The sequence below is a fragment of the Mauremys mutica genome, chromosome 2 (genome assembly GCF_020497125.1).
Source record: "Mauremys mutica isolate MM-2020 ecotype Southern chromosome 2, ASM2049712v1, whole genome shotgun sequence".
NCBI classification, from domain to species: domain Eukaryota; kingdom Metazoa; phylum Chordata; order Testudines; family Geoemydidae; genus Mauremys; species Mauremys mutica.
Window position 1 is genome coordinate 269,710,050 of NC_059073.1, and position 8,053 is coordinate 269,718,102.

An 8,053-nucleotide genomic window follows, 5' to 3' on the forward strand; every position below is an offset into this window, starting at 1 on the left:
CGGAATCGAACTCCGCGGCTCCAAGGTCGACTCCGCCGCCGCCTTTTGCAGTGGTGGAGTACTGGAGTTCGAACTATCGCTTCCGGAGTTCGAACTATCGCGTCCAGATTAGATGCGATAGTTCGAACTCCGAGAAGTCGAACTCACCGCGTCGACCCGGCTCGTAAGTGTAGACTAGCCCTTACTGTATTATAGGTGAAACTACATTATATCGAACTTGCTTTGATCTGCCAGAGCGCACAGCCTGGCCCCCCGAGCACTGCTTTACCGCATTATATCCAAATTGGTGTTATTTTGGGTTGTGTTATATCAGGGTAGAGGTGTAATTAGTTTCCTTATCATAAAAGTCATATGTATCACATACATTTTGTAGTTGCCCATTCACATAAAAGCATATCTGATGTTTCAGATATTTACTAAGAACTCAGAGAATAGACACCATTTCAGATCTCTGGAAGAGTGAAGTCTTCTAAGTCTTTAGTCAGAAGTTCTTTAAATTAAGAGCAGCACATGAACATAAACTGATGTCCCCAGATAACCTCACTGTCCCTGGAATTATGAAAAAGTCCTACACAATTTAACAGAGAATCACAATTCCTCTATAGACTGTATGACCCAACCTATAATTTCTAAAGCATGGATATGATTCCTTATTCAATTGTATAGGTTTTTAAGATAAATTTTCTACAGAAGATGACTTAAGACTATAGTTTTCATCCCTATTAATTTCTTTAAGACTTCTCCATGAGAATGTAAAAGCAGCAAAGAATCCTGTGGCACCTTATAGACTAACAGACGTTTTGCAGCTGCATCCGACGAAGTGAGTATTCACCCACGAAAGCTCATGCTGCAAAACGTCTGTTAGTCTATAAGGTGCCACAGGATTCTTTGCTGCTTTTACAGATCCAGACTAACACGGCTACCCCTCTGATACTTGACTCCATGAGAATGAGCTACCAAAAACATCCTGTCCTTGGAGCATGGATTTGCAGGGAGTATCCAGTACGACAAATATCTTTTTATGTCAGGCTAATACCATCTCTTTAGGAAGATTGCATTGTGATTGTACTTAAAGTAATTAAGATTTGTCTTGAAACTACATACGTTTCTATACTTGGACATTTTAATAAGGAATGTGTCCTTGATTTTGTTAGATGGAACAATTTAACACCAATCTGAGAAATACATTAAATCTTGGCTGCTTTTTATCTTTAAATATTTAAAAATAAGGAAATGTTCTAAGTAACTTTTAGAGAGAAACTAAAATGCTGAGATTTAAGCGGTAGCTACTGTATCATGGGTGAGTACCTACTTTACAATCGTACACTTTACTGCATACACACACACAAGACCAAATCCTCAACTGATGTAAATCAGCATAGTTCTGTCAAAATCAGTAGAGCTATGCCAATTTACACCCAACTGATGAACTGGCCCATAATATAATGGATTATACAGCATTATGTCCAGCATGTGCAATTTCAAGTAATTACAAAAAGTTCTATTTAGTCAGTGCAGTACACGAGTCTGAAACTGTAATGGCTGCCTTGCAATGAAATGTCAGAGTTAATCCATTGCCATCTGTCTTTATTTTGCTCACCCACTGGATCTGATCCCACACACAGCATATTATTTTTTAAGTAAGCAAACTCCCATTGACAAGACAGACCATAATGGCTCTGTAGGAGACAATGTGGTCTGTTGTGTCAATAGTCCACAGCTTTAAAATGTGGACTATTTATATTTTAAAGCTCCTGAATTGCGCACTGAAAGATTTTGTTATGTCAGTGATCTGCAGATTGTGGATGACAAGAACATCTGCTAGCCTTTACTGGAAATATTTTTCTTTTAATCCACATTTTTTTTTAAGAAAAGGCAAGGAATGAATAAAAAACTACATTAAAGTAATATTAAGAATCTGACTTTAATATTAAATTTCAATTTCAATCCTATGAATTAAAGATGATACAGACCTGTATCATCTATCCAGCTCTCATTCCATTCTATGTGAATCCAACCTTCACATACAGGGCCTGACTCTGCCCTGCCTTCTTTCCTGTATAGCCATTTGTATATGTGCAAAGTGAGTGCACAACATGACCACATCAGAATGATAAAATTTTGCACCCACTTTGTCCAGGTACGTATGACTACAAAAGGTGCAAGGCAGTAGAGAATCAAACCCCATAGGGTATGTAGTCAGAGAATTGTAGACTATCAGGGTTGGAAGGGACCTCAGGAGGTCATCTAGTCCAACCCCCTGCTCAAAGCAGGACCAATCCCCAGACAGGTTTTTGCCCCAGATCCTTAAGTGGCCCCCTCAAGGATTGAACTCACAACACTGGGTTTAGCAGATCAATGCTCAAACCACTGAGATGTGGCAAAACAAAACAAAAAACAAAACAGCAGCAGCAAGGCTCAGAGCCCAAGTCTAGAAACTCAGACTCACAGGGCTCCCTCTGAGGCACTAAAAATAGTTGTGAATGTTTGGACTTGGACTGGAGCTTGGGCTCTGAAGTCCTTCTGCATGGCTATGTTTAGTACCTTAACATGAGCCCTAATCTGTAAACCCGGGAACCAAGACTTGGTGCCATGTTTGTTTATTTATTTATTTATTTTCGGGGGGCAGGGGGTTGTGCTACGTAGATGTATCCATAGTGGCTATTTTATATGCTAGCATGAGATACCTCATCATATTTCATGTGATGTTGTTTCACCATGAATCAATGTGAAACTCCCTTTGTGTGACTGGTTATAAACAATTAATAAAAAATACAGCCCAGTAAAATCCTACCTAAACAATCCCTTTTCCCCAGAACTTATCTTCCTTCAATCCATCTTCCCCTTCCTCATCCACAATCCACTTCTGAGAATCTTTTAATCCATCTACGAAGCTCCCACTGGCCAAACAATGTGTAGATAAGAAAAATCATTTATTGTGTAACAGGAGGTCCAGGGCTAGTGGAGATACTTGCAGACTCAGTTCTGTGCCATCTAGGAAAAGTATAACAGACTCCTGCTATGTGAAGCCTGATTTTCAGAGGTGCTGTGGGCTCCCATTTAAGTTTAAGTGGAAATATGGGTGTTCAGCACATCTGAAAACCAATCTGCGAAGATGCTGCATATCATAGAGTGCCAAAGAATTCAAGGCTGCAAATGTCAGTCTTTTTCTCGCCCCTCCTCCCACTGCCTCTGGTTCTGTGGCTCCTCCCCCACATGGTTGTTGAGGGGAATGAGTCTAGGTCTAGTGTTTACTACATATGCAATGTGGTACCACCCTCAGAAAAGCTCCATGGGAACAACTACCAGTAAATTTCAATTTCTGATCTAACAGAATTACAAAATTTAAAATACACACAACTTTGAGCAATCACTGTACTTGGAACTTCCAGTTACCTCAACTGCATCACTGAAGCAGAAGTCTGATAAGGAATTTACCAAATAAGCTCACTGTGAAAATGTGGCACCTCTTCAGGAATAAGAAAAAAAATGTAACAGGAGTTAGGAGTCCCTTCCAGCCCTGAGATTCTATGATTCTATGATTAGAAACACTCACCAGCCAGAGCAAAAGGAGATATACCAAGCTGTAGTTAGCTGCAAAATGTCCAGCTGAGGGCAGCGGTTCAGCCTAATTTAAAGGGCCAGCCTCTAGAAAAGCCTTCTGGGAAAGCATGCCTATAGAAACTTGGTGTCTATGTGCCCCAGGAGGCCAGCAGGAGTAAGGTAGTGATAGAAGAACTGCCATATGGCCTAGAGATGTGCACTAAATTGCAAGCTAGAAGACTTGGGTTCAATGCCTCCTGGATGACTGTAGTTAGGGCACATAAGCAAAGTCACTTACTTTCCTCATCTATAAAATAGAAGGTAGTAATAGTGCCCTTCTTTTATAAAGAACTCTGAGCTCTACTGGTGAAAAACCCTGTAGAAGACCTAGGCATTATTATTATGCATATATCAGTAAGTCAGTCAGTATTCATGATAATCAGTACATTTAACAGAAGTTGGGTCTTCACCTATGAAGGTGCAGAATTCTAAAAAAATGTCTTAGATTTGTGCTTGAAAGACAGGAAATCACAAGCTTTCTTTGCAAATGTCACCAAGCAGACTCAATATCTTTTTATGTCCTTCTAATGCTTGAGATATTCCAGTCTTTGAGGGCCCATCTATATTAAAGCAGTGCATCATTTTAGGGATGCTGATTGTAAGAACTGTTGGTTGCACTGCTTGTCCTTGCAACATGTCCACAGAGCAACTCAGGAAATTTATTTTGTTTTAGTTATTTTTTGGGGAGATATTTTTTTGGTTTGTCCATGCAGCTCACTTTATGAGCATTCTGTGCTGGGTGTTATAAGACTTCTGAATTATCTATCTCAGAGCTCTCATCACAGCTATCCAGAGTAGAGTCTCAGGCTCTGATTTTACCCACCTTTGCATCCCTTAAGTCACACAGGAAACAACAAGCAAATACAATACACCACAATTAAATATAGTTCTGTACTTCTTGCTGAGGTCCTATGTCTCCCAGTAGCTCCAATCTATTACTGCCATGCTCCTCTACCATTTGGTTTGCAGCTCTTGAGACAGACCCTTCTTGAGCCTTGTTTTGCTCCTTCCCTATAAGTCCTTATTGGGGTCATGGCTATTATCCACATAAACATTCTGATCCTAAAGTGGCCAGTTCACATAGATTGAGTGTAATTCCGCAAAGAATGGGCAGCTGAGTCTGTTGGTTCTTGGACTTTGCTTATTTTGCCAGATGTTAAAGTGGCAATGCTAGTGTTGTTACTGCTATTGGTAGCCAATGCCTTTTTCACTTGGAGCCAGCTCTTCAAGTTCTTAGCCCCCAAAACTGGGGCCAGAGTTTCAGATGAGCTCATCTCTCATTTAAGACACCTAAATAAGGGACAGGTTTTCAAAAGAGCTTGGCATCCAACATGCTGTACTCTTTGGAAAATCTGGCCACATAGTTTAGTGCCAGAATGGGATCTGCATTCTTCTGAAAATCTCTGCTTTCCTAGTGTAGTGGAAACAGCTTCAGAATTGGAAACTCCTGGAGGAGATCAGTTTCTCCTGTGAGCCAGTAAATTATTAACAGGTGGGTAATTTGGGGATGTGAGATCCTGTGCAGCTCCTGGATGCCCAGCTAGTGGTTGTAGCCAAGAATGTATTTTCCACCTGCACCTGGCAAGATGAGTGGAACTGTTTCTGTCAGTTAAGAACTTTGCCATGCCTTTGTCACTTTAAGATTAAGTTGCTGTAATGTGGGCTACATAAACCATTCCTGTACCTAGTACAATATGTTGCAGCCTTCTTACTAAGTGTAGTTATATGTTGGGAGCATATTAGACCAGTGCTAAGGATCTGCACTGGCTTTCCATAGCTTCTGGGTGGAATACAAGAATGTTGATTCACCTGCAAAGCCCTAAACGGTTTGGGACTTGGTTACCTGTGAGATGTTGCTTCTATTCTCGTGATACACTGCCACAGATGAGTTAATCAGAGATGCTCGAGGTGGCGGTCCCTCAATATAACTGACAGGCGGCTCCTAGCAGGGCATTCTCTGTGAGGATTCCTCAATTCTGGAAGTCACTCCCCAACCTGGTTTGTAAAAGCTCTGATTTATAACCCATCTTTTTCCAATCCTTCTTACAGCTGCTGAGGATGGTGTGAACTGAAGAGGATATATTTATGTGCAGTCTTTTATTCATGTTTATCTTGTGATTTTAATTTGTGGGATAGGTGTCCACAGGACTGGGTGGCAGCCATAGATCCATTTTAACAACTAAAGAAAAATACATGATTGCTAGATGAAGAGAGTTTTGTCTTCATGCCAGCAGCTGCATTTTCCCTGTGGATATCCTTATCTGACAGAAGAAACAGCTCCTTTCTCAGATGGTTTAAGAATTCAGAAACCAGGACTGAGGCATTGCATATGGGTTAGCAGAACTGCTGCAGCTGCTTATGTAAACCTGGCCTCACAAATTAACAATGAAAAATATTCCTGTGAAATCCCCTTTGTTCTATCAGTCTTTTTGAAAAGCATCTATTGACCAGTTGAATAATTTCTCTAGCTGTTAATTCAGAGGGTGTGAACTGATCTATTTGCAGAGGATTTCCATCCACTATCAATTTCAGAGCAGTTGGTAAGATTTTTTTTTCCTACACAAAAATTCAACACAAACCTAAAAATGAAAAAAACATTGGCTGAAAAATTGGAAGTTTCCCTTGCAAAAATTGAAATAAATTATTTCATTTCAGGTGAAATCTCAACTGCTTGAGCTGCCGCCATCTCTCAAGGGAGTTGTATGCCCCTCATCTATGCCTCGTATCCCCATTTTCCCCCGTGAACCACCTCCCTGGCAGGACTTATTTGCCATGCTGCATCACAGCGTCCCTGCTTAATGACCTCTCAAAGTGCATCCTGGGAGTTCTATGTCTGTGTTGCATCATGAGAGATGTGGTCAGCTTTGGAGCCTGGTACATAGAGGAAAATGGTGTATGAGGCCCCTGAACAACAACTCCCATAAGGCACCACAGCAGTTCAAGAGGATGTGTTAAACATCAATCCAATCTGAAATAAAGCTTTTTGATTAGGGAATACGAGGCATGATGTGATGTTTACAAATTGAAGGTTTTCGTTTATAGCAGACTTTTTTTTTCAGCCTCAAACTGAGAATTTTCAGGTGTTTAGATTTTCAACAAAAATTCAAAAATGTCTGCAGAAAGCAGACCTTCATTGGAAAAAAAATATTAGTCAGAAACCCCATTGACAGAAATTTTTTGAAGAGACCTAATAAGTTTGGCACTGAGTTTGCCTTGTGAATTCCTTGGTTATAAACCTGCAGTTAGAGGAACACTAACAATAATGACATTTACTTTTAGTAAATGACAGTACATTTACATTTACTTTCTAGGCAATATGGGCTTTGAATCACTTATTTCATCTAAAAAAGTACTTAGCAAGTCCGATCCTAGCCCCCACAGCAACAACCCCCTCTACAGGTAAACACACAGTTTATGTGTGTGAATGAAGGAGTGCTCTGCATATTCCATTCCTCTGACAGTTTGCTCATCCAGCAGCCTTTATATGAATACACTAGCCATGTAAGGGCTGCTGAATTGGGCCCTATTAGCCTCCCAGCAAGCACAAGGGCATTGAATTCCGGGGTGCAATCAGGAAAGAACCCAAGTGCATCTTGGCCAGACTGCATTAGCTAATATGTTTTTCTCTTTTTTTCTCCACAGGAAATGGAGATTCTTTAGTCAAAACAGGGGCCTGCCCTGATGCATCCACCTTAAGTCTCTGAAAATCTCTAATGAGCAAGCAAGCAGGGCACATTTCTTAGATTGGGAGTAAGGTTGGGAGCTGAGTGTAGAGAGAAGGAGAGAGACAAAGAAGAGGTGAAGCCCTGAATACAAAGGAGGACAGATATGTATGGGGCACTACATACAGAAAGAGAAAAAATGAACCTAAAAACAAAACAAAAAGATACTTAGAAAACATGTTCTCTTCATTCTGATGAACTATCCTTGAAAACCTAATGTTTAAATCCTACAGTTTCTTACGTGCTTCATACAACAGGTCTATGCTGTCCCTAAGCATATAAAACCTTTCTTATAGCCACTAAATGCTTGTTTGTTCTTCCACTTCTCTGTATGGTCCATAGGGCTTGAATTATATAATTCTCCACAAAATGAGTAAAATGTTTCCCTACTGAATCCCAAGGACTGTCACTCAGCTCTCTCCCATTTTAAACAATAGGTTTTGGCATATCTGCTTATCACACTTCCAACTCACTTGGAACTGAGGACCATGGAACTCCATTTATCTGACTCACATAGATCCTTTAAACACATCTGTAACAGCACTACTCCAGAAGGCAGGGGAGGCGCTAGGGATTTTGCCGCCCCAAGCAGGACAGGCAGACTGCCTTCGGCGGCTTGCCTGCAGAGGGTCCGCTGGTCCCGTGGCTTCGGACCTCCCGCAAGCGTGCAATCTTCCTAAAGGGGTTACTGCCAGGGGGCAACACCCCAGGTCCGGGGAGGTACACGG

At 41.0% G+C, this 8,053-nt stretch overlaps 1 long non-coding RNA gene across 2 annotated transcripts in view; it reads left to right on the forward strand.

Moving 5' to 3' along the window:
- The window catches only part of LOC123365142, a 72,212-nt gene extending 64,583 nt beyond the window's left edge, over positions 1–7,629 (forward strand). For both annotated transcript variants that reach the window (XR_006577446.1, XR_006577447.1), the window contains one exon: positions 7,246–7,629. This is a non-coding gene — a long non-coding RNA (uncharacterized LOC123365142). The remainder of the gene's footprint in view (positions 1–7,245) is intronic.
- Positions 7,630–8,053: the final 424 nt, after the last annotated feature.